This window comes from Balaenoptera ricei, chromosome 11 (assembly GCF_028023285.1).
Source record: "Balaenoptera ricei isolate mBalRic1 chromosome 11, mBalRic1.hap2, whole genome shotgun sequence".
In the NCBI taxonomy this organism is placed as follows: domain Eukaryota; kingdom Metazoa; phylum Chordata; class Mammalia; order Artiodactyla; family Balaenopteridae; genus Balaenoptera; species Balaenoptera ricei.
This window is the reverse complement of record NC_082649.1, coordinates 37,075,926-37,088,239: the sequence shown is the minus strand read 5'-3', so window position 1 is coordinate 37,088,239 and position 12,314 is coordinate 37,075,926. Positions and strand designations below refer to the sequence as shown.

The 12,314-nt window shown below is 49.8% G+C and overlaps 1 protein-coding gene across 2 annotated transcripts in view; it reads left to right on the top strand.

The window, feature by feature from the left end:
* Positions 1–12,314, top strand: part of ZFAND3 (zinc finger AN1-type containing 3) — a 315,563-nt gene that overhangs the window by 300,552 nt on the left and 2,697 nt on the right. The window lies entirely within an intron of this gene.

The window sequence follows — 12,314 nt, the reverse complement described above, 5'->3', positions numbered from 1 at the left end:
CCTGCCCTGGCAGGTAATCCAGCCACCACGTACATCTCCAGCCTGGAGGGAGTGAGGCCTGTCTTGTTGCAGGCAGCTTAGACTGACTAGGTGCTTCCTCCGTTGAACTAAAACCAGCCTCCGTATATGACATGTCCTCATTCCTCCTCACTCTGCCCTCTGGAGAGACCTGTCACAAATCATCTTCCTCTCCTGCAAGGCTTCTCTTCAGATATTTGAACACAGTGGCTTTGGCTTTCCAGTACCCCAGTTCCTCCAGTAGCAAGTTCATTCACAGGGACTGAAGAATAGTGTGGGGACATCAAGGGCAGGGTGGGGTACAAAATGCCAGACTGGGCTCAGTGCTTGTCTCCGTAGTTTTCCTCATCAGAGGCTGTCACAAAATCTGGGAGTCTTTTTAATAAAACCTTTCACCTGCAGATCTCCTTGTGGGACTGCTCAGAAGTCTTCTGTGGAGTCCATGGTTGGCCTCTGTTGCTGTAGTTCTCAGAACATACTGAAATTGACTGCATGTCTGTCCTTCCTCCCAGACCATAAGCACTGGAGGACAGGGACCATATTGTGTTCTTCAGTAGCTCTCCGCCGCTGCTATATAGTACCTGGTGTGCAGTGTTGCCTGAATGAGTGAATGGGTGAACCCTGTACCACTGCAGTGATCCTCTGGGTGAAGGAAGAAGAACAGCTTTAGGGCTTCCCTGGTGGCGCAGTGGTTAAGAATCTGCCTGCCACTGCAGGGAACAAGGGTTTGAGCCCTGGTCCGGGAAGATCCCACATGCCTCAGAGCAACTAAGCCCGTGTGCCACAACTACTGAGGCTGTGCTCTAGAGCCTGTGAGCCACAACTGCTGAGCCCGCGTGCTGCAACTACTGAAGCCCGCACGCCTAGAGCCCGTGCTCTGCAATAAGAGAAGCCACTGCAAAGAGAAGCCCGAGCACCGCAATGAAGAGTAGCCCCCACTCACCACAACTAGAGAAAGCCTGCGCGCAGCAACAAAGACCCAATGCAGCCAAAAATAAATAAATAAAATAAATTTATAAAAAAAAACAAAACAATAATCTTTGAAGAACAGCTTTATTGAGCACCAGCTACGTGCTGGATGCCTGCAGCTGTGTTATATAGCATTTGACCCCTTACAAAAGCACGGTTGGACAGATGGTACTCCCTTTTTACAGAGGTGAAAACTCAAGCTTTGAAGTTAAGTAACTCAGAATTACTAGGGAGCACTTGAACCCAGGTCCGTTGAGCTGCCAGAATCCCACCACTTCTCCATGTTCCCACACTGGCCCATGGGGTGCCCTAAACAGGGAGGGTATGGCTGCAGCATGAGTTGTCTCTGTTTTCAGCTGTACAGTTCTTAGCTGTTCCTTGAGCACTTCCCCGTCTCAAGGAAACATTCATTGGTAACAATTTATGCGACCTACTCTCTGAGAACCACTGTTCCATGTGCCACTTCTTGCTCCATCTAGATGCGATGCTTCTGGAGGACAGGGTCCATGGCATTGCCCCTTTTTTGTCCCCCACTGCGCCTGGGTAATGAGAGGCACAGTGGCACTTAATTCTCATTGACATGTTCCATTTTCTCCTGAGTGCTAATTCATGTCCTCATTTTCCTTGAAAACTTACCTCCTCCAGGATACCTTATGCAGTTGACCTCTCCTCAGTGCCCCCGATTTATTACACATAGCTGGATTGTATTGATTTTATTTGCAGTTGATTTCTTGCTTTGCTCCTTGTGTCCTTCAGCATTTTCCTCTCTGTGCGTCTCCAGCTGTCTTAAAAGCTGGGAACTAGTGACTTTTTTTTCCCCCTTCTCCTCCACCCAGCCCCTAGAATAGAGCTCTGTAAACAGTGCACAGCTGACCAATAAATACTCTTGACTCCTTGAGTCTGATAGCTTCTTTCCCTTCCTGGACTGACAGCCCAACACTGGAGCTTGAATCCTTTATTTATTAGATGAGATTTCTATAGCAGCTTTCCTCTGAAGAGATCAATATCAGTGAAGTTTGTTTTTGCTTCTGGAAAGTGCTTTTAGCTAAGCAGACTGAGGTTCTGACAAGATCACATGATAGTCCTTACTCCTCAACTCTTGGCCCCTGAAGATGCAGGCTCCAGGAAAAGCCTTGCTGCTTCAAGTTTTGCTGCTTTGTTGTCGGAAATGAGCCTGAATAAGACTGTGGCAAATAGCAGCACAGCTCTGCAGTGTTGGTTGACTTTGTAGCCAGCGTTACCAAAAGAGAACTTGCATTTGGGGGGCGGGGCGCTGCTGTCTTTTGGAAGGCAGATACGGAGAAGGCCGCCCACTAGCCAGAGCCCCAGGCACAGTGGTGGAGGGTTGTTGGCTCTCACACAGTGCCTGGTGTTGCTAGAACTGTTCAGCCTCTGAGACTCCAAGTCACCCCGCCAGGGGGCTGGGTCCCTGGGACGGACCCACGAAGGGCATGAGACCCAGAGACTGAAAAGAAACAAGTGCTGGGGAGGCAGGGAGGAAGTGCTGAGAGCTGGTGGGAGAGGAGCTGTCACACTGCAGATGTGGGTGGTCAAGACTGACCGTGAGATACTGGAGCGGAGTTCAGAGGCCACAAACTGAAAAGGGTAAGTGAGTCCACCCTATCATTTATTGGAGAAGTGCCTAAAGTAATTGGATCAGCTGGCTTGTCTAGGAAATTTCTCACCTTTCCACGTCTCCTTGTTTGTTAAGACGTTATTCCCATCCCTGTTCGGAGTTAGGCAGAACTCAGTAGGGAATGAAGGCATCTACTGCAGGCTTTGCAGAGAGGTGAGGGCAGCAGCATATAGAGGCTGCTTGGTGTGGATACTCAACATCACCAAATTTGACCTGCCCTCGAGCCTGCAGTCCAGAAAACACCCTCTGCTGTCAGATCAGGAGTTAATGCAACCATAGTTACTGAGGCACAAAAAAGAAAAGGGAAGAGAGCAGAAGTTGAGGTGCGGTGGTATTGGAGAACCCCGGCATTGACTCATGGGGTGGTGTGAGCTTGGGAGGGGCTGCTGCTTATTTCCTCCTGTGATTTGAAAGGTGTTCTCTTTCTCTGTTGTCCCCTGTGGAGTTGAGAGGTTGGGCCACCGAACTGTCTAGTTTATTTTCTACCCCAGAACAGTGCCTGGGACATGGTTGGACAGAGGGGACGACAAGAAGTGCCACTCTTTGCTTTGGGGACCTCACCAACTGCTGTACGTGTAAAATGTACAGTGCCTGGTGGATACCTGGGAGACAGGTGGCCCTGGCCTGTGGGGACCTCCCCCAGTGGCTCTCTTCAGCAGCAGGCAGCCAGACCTGCTGTAGTTATTCCAGTGAGTCCTCCAGAAAAGTACTCCGGGGCTGCGGGGAGCTGGGGGAAGTGTTCATGCAGGTGTCAGATGCTTTTCTCTAGCCAAATGTTCTGTTAGGTATCGGTGAAGATACTGCTTGTAATGCAGGAGATGGGTTGTTCTTAGGCCGTAGAGTGGGAGGTGGCAGGCAGTGGCTGCGGCCGTTGAAGACATTTGCTGTGGGTCAAGGAGGCTTAATCTAGTGACAGCCCATTTGCTCCTCAGGGAGCTGAGCGGCCCCCCCTCCCTGGACCGTCGCGAGGATGCCCGCCGTGCAGCAGCAGGCTGTTGCCCTCCAGTGGGAGACAGAAGCTCTGAGTCAGCACGTGATGGAGTTTGTGCGTCCTTGTGATTAATACATAAGATGACATGTGTTCTTTAGAGCTGTGCACCTCGGTTACAGATTCACCCAGGAAGGGGGAAAGTTCCAGACTCACAGATTAAAGGGCCAGCTTTGTGTTAATTCCCTTGCATCAATTAAATTGCTCTTCCCTTGAACTGAACTGCTACCCCAGGATTAATTTTCCTTGGAATCTGGAGTAATTGACCAAAATACTAGGGTAGAATAGGAGATGAATGCAGTGGGAACCTGTGTGTTTACGTTCAGTTCTTCATTATCTGTATTCAGCACATTGTGATCATGAGTTACAGCAAAATTTTAATTCCAGGAAAGCATCTAATGCCATCTTGGACCTTTCTGGGTTGCCTCTCGGAGTGAGCTTAGCAAATATAGGCTCATATTAATAATGGCAATAGAAAAGCATAATTAGGGAAGTAAACTTGCTACTGCAAAAAAAATTTTTAAAGTACATCCAAAGCCAAAGCCAGACAATAATCATCTTTACATTGTGCTCGCTGTACCCTGTTCACCCAGGTGGTTGGAAGTAAACTGTGTGGTGGTGGTCCTCTCCAGGAGAGGGGGCGAGGGCACAGTTACCAGCAGTAAATGTTCTTTTATTTTTATTTTTTATATATTTTAAAATTTACTTTCTTCTTTCCCTCCCTTCCTCCCTTCTCTCTCTTTCTCTTTCTTTGGCTGTGTCGGGTCTTAGTTGTGGCACGCAGGATCTTTCGTTGTGGCACATGGGCTTCTCTCTAGTTGTGGCGTGTGGGTTTTCTCTCTCTACCTTTGGCCGCAGGCTCCAGGGTACATGGATGGGCTCTGTAGTTTATGGCACGTGGGCTCCTTGAGGCGCGTGAGCTCAGTAGTTGCAGCACGTGGGCTTAGTTGCCCCATGGCATGTGGGATCTTAGTTTCCCCACCAGGGATTGAACCTGCATTGGAAGGCGGATTTTCTTTGTGTAAAGAAATTTTCTTTGTGTAAAATGTTGTGTAGCAGAAAGAAAGCCATGTGAGTAGGGGGAAGGAGCAGGGAAGGAGGGGGTGCTTAGCCTTGAAACCAGGTGAGTGAGTTGTACTGTGTAAGGTGCGAGGGGTGACAACAGCTGGAAGAGCTATCCTGGTAACAGCCAACCTTCCCTGAGTCGAGGCTTCAGCGGCTCTAGTCCTTAATGCCCGTAACAACCCCGTTTATAGGAGACGCACCTGAAGGTCCGAAAGGCTCAATGGCTTAGCAGCAGCCACACGACTGTCAAAGCAGTGCAGCTGGACCACGAATCCAGTACTTGGGCTCCGGAGCACAAGATCCTCACTGAATTATCCAGAAAGAGAACTTGAGGTTCCCCTAAGGGACATGCCATAGCAGCAGGGGTGGGACTAAGCCAGAGGTTTCTCCCATTGCCGGTCTGTCATTTCTGTCCTCCCCTGTGACCCCAGCATGTGGATTGTTGAAAGGCCAGCAGAGAAAAATGGGGTAAGTATTCCTCTCTTTCCCAGGTGTTGTTCTAGAGAGACACATGGCATCTGTAGTCTGGTGTCCCCTGACGGCATTGCCACTTGGACATTCTGGACTTGGATGAACTGGCTCTTGCCAGTGTAGCCTTCAGGGGTGGCGAAACAGGCCACAGTTCTCTGGTGAGCCGTGTGTCAGGAGCCTGTCTTTAACTAAGTTGCCCCCGTGGGCCCAAGCTTTGCCCTCGGCGGCTCTTGGGTAGGATGGGTTTGGCCCTTTTTTTGCCTCCACTGCAGCTTTGGAGTTGGTTTTCTAGACCTCTCTGAGAGGAGAATCTTTTGCAGGACAAGGAAATATTGAAAGAGAAGGCCAACAAATCAGGAGCCGGCGGAGAGAAGGATAAGGTCTCCCCCAAAAAAGAAGTTTCCTGCGAGTACCTCACTATTCTCCTGAGGCCCCAGAGAGGTGGGGGTGGGCGGAGGAAAGAGGAGGCCAGGAATGCAAGCACCTTCTAGGGCTTTTGGATGCTAAAAAGTGCCCCAGCTCCTAAGAGGCTGACGCTGGCTGCCTGCTTTCAGCTACTGAAAGGAAATGTTTGAAAGAGCAAGTCATTATTCCTGTGGCAGAAGCTGCCTTGAGCCATTTTCTCTCAGTTTTTAAATATATGTTCATCTCTAGATAAAACAGCCTAGCACAATGTGAGCCTGCAGCCAGCCCCCTTCTCCTCGTGCACCGAGGGGTTACAGAGCTTGCTAGGGGAGGGTTCTCAGGTCAAAGCTGAGGGCACAGTTTCCTTCCTGGTGCGGGCACCTGGCCCCCAGGCCCGGCCCACCCGTACCTCCCACACGCACCCTTTGGCAAAGATAGGGTAGCCTTTTCCTGGGTGGAGGCAGGAATGAAGGGTGGAAGACTTGTTCTCTGGACGTCGGGTGGTAGAAGGAGATGTTCCTGGGACAGGGTGAACATTCCCCACGGACGAAAGGAAAGAGGTCAGAGTTTTTGCAAGAATGGGGCAGTCTGAAGAGATGGCAATAAAGGACACCAAGAATGGTGGATTTTTCTATACTGGGGAACTGACGTGTGCACGCACCACGTCGGGAGCTTCATTAAGCTGGGCCGTGACAGCGCGGCTCCCCCTCACCACCGGCTGCTCCCAGGGCCTTCGTGAGTGCTCTTTGCACGGGCTTGTGTATCTTTGCCTCTGTCACAGTGCTTTTTGTTGTAGTGTTTAGCTTGTATCTAACTGATGTTTTAATTGATTTGGGGAAAACAAATGATTGCTTCTGTTTTAGAGCTGTCTTGGTATTGTTCTGTGGTTTTTACTAAATTGTTGAGTACATTGGGCTCTTCTGAATTGCAGGTTCTCCTTCCCCTTGGAAAACAGACTGATGCCTGCTTGGTGGTTCACTGTGGCTTTGGTTCCAGCTCCTTGGGCAGCTGACTCTGTCCATCCACCCATTCTCTCCCCCAGCCCAGCCGAGCACTGTGTCAGCTAACTCAGTGAGCCGCGATCCAGTTCTTTTTCTTGGAGCGTGATTGCTTTTCCCTCCTCCATGCAAAGTCAGGGATGGAGGAGAATGTAAAACAGACGCGTTCCATTCCCGAAACACCTGCAGCTGCTTTGCCTGTACTATGGGCCTGATGAAATAAAATGCATTAAGATCCTTTAATGCATGTCTGTGCTACAAATTCTGCCTTGGGCATTGATTGGGTCAGCGGATGTGGTGTAATCCAGGGATTGCTGCTGGTGGGAGTATAAATGGTTAATGCTTTCCAACAAGCTTTCCTGTAGCCACCTGCTGTTCCCAACATGTACTTACAAATGAGCTATGAGGTCAGTTAGCTGTCCTGAGTTTTAAGAAACTTCTATGTTGTTGGAAAAATGTGATTCTTTTCTTCTAATGTGCTTGCCTGGTCATTTCAGACATGAGTCAGGTATATTTGTTGTTTATGTTTGAAATAGACACTTCAGATAGCAAATGGTACCTATTGAGCTGAGATTTGGAGGCTCTGTTACCCAGGTTTCTCAGGGAGCTTCGGGAGGTCTTGGGTAGGCTCTGTTTGCTGTTTGGATAAAAATGTCAAGGTGCAGTCTCCGATTTACCTCCTACCTGGACATACCTGCCTGGGGCTTGTTGCTGGTGGGCAGGCACCGGGAACAGACGTGTCAGTGTGGATAGCGTGTACACGCACGGTGCCACCTGAGGCTGCACACCTGGAGATCATTTTACAGTGCCTCGGTCCCCAAGGCTTGTCAGTATTTTTAGGTTCTGCTTGAACCTTTGACAATCTGAAATTCAAATGAGCAAGAAAGTGTAAAACATTTGTTGTGAGTGAGGTAAAAACACCGGAGCAGCTGGAGCCGAGGCCCCCCCTGGTCTGAGGCTTCACTGAAATGGCCACTTTGGGAGAGCCCCCGAGTGGGGGGATCTGCAGGAAAACAAGTGTTTAATTAATTAAAGTCCACAAGTATCCAGAGCTGCCCAGTTCTGTCAACTTTTAAGTGGTGCTTTTTTACTCCAAGATAAAGCCAATAAGCAACATTTCTGTCTGGCAGGGATTGAATAAAAATGTCAAGGGCTCAGACTTTGTGAATTTTGGCATCACTTTCTTTGTCTCCTTTAGGAAATTCCATGGAAAAAAGACAGTTCCAACCCCTGCTCAGTTCTTAAGGTTCAGAGGGAAGCACTGGCCTGGGGATCCGGGGCCTCAGCCAAGGGTAGGGGCTGTACTGCCTGTGGGATGACCGGTTGCCTCCGCCCTCGGTCCTCCAGCTCCTCCTCCACACACCTTCCCCACCCCCAACACCATAGTGGTGCCTGAGGATGGGGGGAGGAGTGGGGGGAAAGGGAACTGGCCAATGGGGCCAATTATCTGGTTCAGCTGCCCTCAGGGCCCCTGCCTGCCAGCACGGCTGAGAGGTAGTGACCCTTTCTCCTCAGGCCCTGGGTGTTCCTCTTGGACAGTGATTGTCAATGATTTTTGTCAACAAGTAAGTGAAACGGGAAATATTGTTACAACTTTATAGCACTTATAGTCAGGTATTGGGTGTTAGTTATATCATCTTTGCTTAATGATGGCATTTGTCAGACTGTTCTCAATCCTGGTGTATAGTCTCAAAATACCCACACCCGTCTCTGTGTGAGCAGAGGTGAGATTTAGCTATGGATGAGGGCGTCTGAAAGAAATGGATGACTTTCAGATGTTAGCTTTAAAAGCTGAAGTTTGGTTCCCACCAGATGAGCATTTTTAGAAACCTGCATGTCAGACCTTTATGAGTCTTGGAAGAGTGAACCTCGGATCCATTTTCTGCTGGGAACGTGTTTTTAGGGATTTAGGTGTTGAGCATCTCCAGGTCTGTGTGGCCTGTGGCTCTACACCAGGAGGGCTGAGTCCAGGTGTGCTTGTTTATAACCGTGAGCGGCCTGCACTGAAATGCTTGTCCTCCCACAGGAATCCCCCGGCCTCTCTGCTCGGGGTGAGGGTGACCTGAGTGTGCTGCCTCTGTGCTGTTTCTCATTCACATGCGATCCTTTCAGGACAGGGGGTTAAGATAGGTCTTGAATTGTACTTTTTGCCTTTTGCCTGCTCTGCCCCCTCTGTTGCTGTTCACAGCCACAGCACTCTGGGAGGAGCCCACCACGGTTCAGCCGCTGTGGCTCCCTGGGCAGGCCTCTTCGTCGTCCAGCCCTGAGGCTGCCTGCTCAGTTGAAGGTTTGTTTGAAATGAGGGTGTAGCTGCCGGAGACCTTGCAGCGTAGCTCACAGGACGGGGGCAGGACGGCCGACTGGTCTCACCTGTGCTGGTCGGGCCTCCTCTCCTCTCCGCATGCCCAGGATGGCCTGTCAGCCTGTCAGGAGCCAGGCAGTGGCAGGTGGAAAGGGGCCTGGAAGGTGGGCCGTGGGACCCAGTGCTTAGACAGCTCTTCTGCACCCTCGCCTTTTAATCAAGGGCTCATCCCAAATTGCTCTTCCGTGCTGACAAACAAAGAAACACCCACACAAGTTCTTGAGCGTTTTGTGAAATTTACTGAAAACAGCTCCGCAGCCTTAACGGAGCTCTGCGGCTTCCTCCTAGCCAGTATTTCATGGAAAACGAGTGATCCGGGGCTCCCAGGAGTGGGCAGCAGTTGTGGCAGATATGGCAGGGGAAAGGGCTGAGGTTAAACCACATTTAGTATTATAGGCTGATCTTTTTTCAAAAACTTTTGCCTTGGGTGTTTTCCTCGCTTATAGGGGGGTGGCATCCTTTTAATCATTATCCTACTGCTTATCTCTCCAAAGCACTGTATGTATATAGCTATCATAAGCAAAAGTATATTGAAATTGTTTTTAATACTACGTGATGCTGAACTATGGGGCCATAAGGAGGGTGTAGATATGAATTGTACATATGTGAGTGAGTTTGATAATGATATAACTTTTTAAAATCGGGGAGAAAGAATTTCATGATACCCTGGGTAATAGTACCAAAGCCCCTGTCACAGCTCTGCTGATCAGTTCAGTGTCCTTTCTCTTTTCTTTCCCTCTGGACACCGCCTTGGCTGACTCACCCTGGAAAGGCCCCACTTGGTTTCTAATTAAACGGCGTGAGGAAGTGTTGAGGCTGAGGCTGTAAATCCCCTTGTGCTCTAAAACTGTGTTCATCACTGAAATGAGAACAGTCTGCTTCCCCAGCAGCCTAACTCACTTCTCTCCATATGCCCAGCTTGGTCTCCAGATTTCAGAGAATAATTGAACGTTCATGACACTTGAGTGGTTTCTGGAAACAGGTCTGTGGGTATCGAGAGAAGAGAATAAAGATTCTCTCTCACACACACACACACACACACACACACACACACACACACCCCGCCAGTCACCCCCGAATGCGTTCCTGTATCCAGAACAGCCCACCCCAGCTACTGACACCAAAATACATTTAGCCAATTGGCTGTTGTCAGTGGATAATACCTACTCAGCATTTGGGACAAGTTCCAGCATGTAACTTCCACTTGGTGAGTGAACTTGACAGGAGAGGGAATTGAGCTTAATTTATATCATCTAATAACCTCAGTGCAGCAACTTGGGAAGTTAGCCTTCCAAAATTTCCCCCAGACTTTTCCCCAGTGAATTACAATGCCATATATTGTAATTTTTACCAGCTCTGCTCCCTGCTGAACTGGTGAAAGTTTACCTGCTGTTCAGTGATTTTCACCTTTCAAAAATCAAAGGCAAGTGTCAAGGTGTGTCTGACAGAGCTACACAGAACTTGAGTAGAGAAATAAGGTGTTTTTGGCTGAATGGAAAATCCTTGGGTGGGTAGAGTTCCTGTGGTTGTCATGCCCTGTTTCCTTTTCCAGACAGAACCTGGGGCTCTCAGGTCCACCCACCGAGTTGGTGGTCCCCAGGAGTTGGCGGAAGGCAAGCTAAAGCAGAGTTGTCAGGGGCGTAGTGAGGGCAAGACTGGAGCCTCTTCCCTCCATCCCAGTCTATCTTTGACTAATGAGGTGTTGGACTGAGCCAGGGCTGAGTTAATTTCAGGGGTAATCCATTTCCTGCTACTTTTATTCAGCCAGCACCATTCATCAGGAGAGGAGAGCCCTTGGGACCCTCTTCTGCATCATCCCAGGCTAGCAGGGGTCTTCCCAGCCCTAATTACAGATGCTGAAGGTATAGAAGTATGTCAGGACTTGGCGACAGAAATGCCTCCACACACTTCCTGCTGCCACACAGCTGGTACCCCTACCCCAAACCCTGACCTGACAGCAGGTTCTCCCCGACCAGGTGGGCTTTGCTCCAAAAAGATGATTGTGCTTGTTAGATGCAGGATGCATATTGAGGCCATCCACGCTTCTGCTGTGAAATCCTTCAGGAGAAAGACAACTGGTATCCAATATCTTCAAGTAATGAACTTATCAGTAAATATAACACATGAGCTCATTAATTTTAACTTCGCTTTTGAGCCAAGTGGGAGCTCAGCTTCTCAGGAGACAAAAATTTCATCTCTGTTCCTTTCCTTAAACCTAGTCCTAATTTAGAGTCAAACATATTGCCCTGCTCTCCCTGGGAAGCAGTTAATAACGTGTTTTTTTTTCCTGCACAATGGATGGTCCAGGCTCGGCCTGGTCGCTCAGGCCGCCGTGGGCACCTGTCCGTACGTACTCAGCATGAGCTGAAGGCATCAGAGCAGGGCTGTGAGTGTCAGCTGAGGAATATTCTCTGGGTAAAGTTGATCTTAAAAGTTAAGGCTTTTTAAATTGTTGTCCATCTTGGCCAGTCTTTGCTTCAACTTCTGATATCCTTCTAAAATCACTGCCTCCACCCCTCTTCTCTGAAAAGAATTGAGGATGGGGAGAGGGATGAGTCACAGTTTGCAAGTGGTGGCTGTCCATTCACTCTGGGCTCTGGGCTTAAAAGAGAGAAATCTCTGAGAAGGGATGATGTTTGCTTGGAGAATAAGTGAGGAGAGCATTGGCCGGGGGGCGCTGCTCTGGGATGCCTGCCCCAAGTGCACAGGGAGAGGTGGTTTAGGAAAGGATTCCAGCCCACTATAGGTCAGTCCTGTGGACCTGGTCTAGGCCCATGGGACCTGGAGGTATGACCAGATGCAACTGGTGGGATGAGGTGATGGGGAGGAGCCAGCCCAGATCTCATGCCCCCTTCCCTGAAAGAAAGGGCCGCACAGACCCAGGGAACATTGGATGACTGTCCTCGCACACGTCCACACCCCGCCCCCCCCCCATCAGCACTCCTAGAATTTGACCAGAAGGGGAGAATGGGCCACATCCTGACACAGCTCTGTGTTCCCTTTGTCCTCGGAGCCTCTCTGCTGACACCCTGAGGGCCTCCTCTCATTGTTTCCTACCAGAGGGGTTTCATCTGTGCCTCTACCTGCTCTGCCGGCCTCTCAACTCTTTGTTCTCCAGCGTTGTGCTCCAGAGGCCGCCCTGCAGCCTCCTCCGCTCCCAGGAGGCCTGAGTGTGTAGGCCTCGCCTCCTGCCCACCAGGTGGGGTTGGAAGCATCAGGCTCCATTAAGATGCCAGTCGGAGCTCGACATTTCTGTTCTTTCCTCTCTTTAAATGTAATACCTTGTCCAGTGCTTGAAATAACCCATTTTCCTCTGAGAGCCCCCATTCACGTGTGAGTTTCGGTTTGATCACACCCACCGTCCCCATAATCATTTCTCCTAGAAGCAGTGTGTGTCTTGTG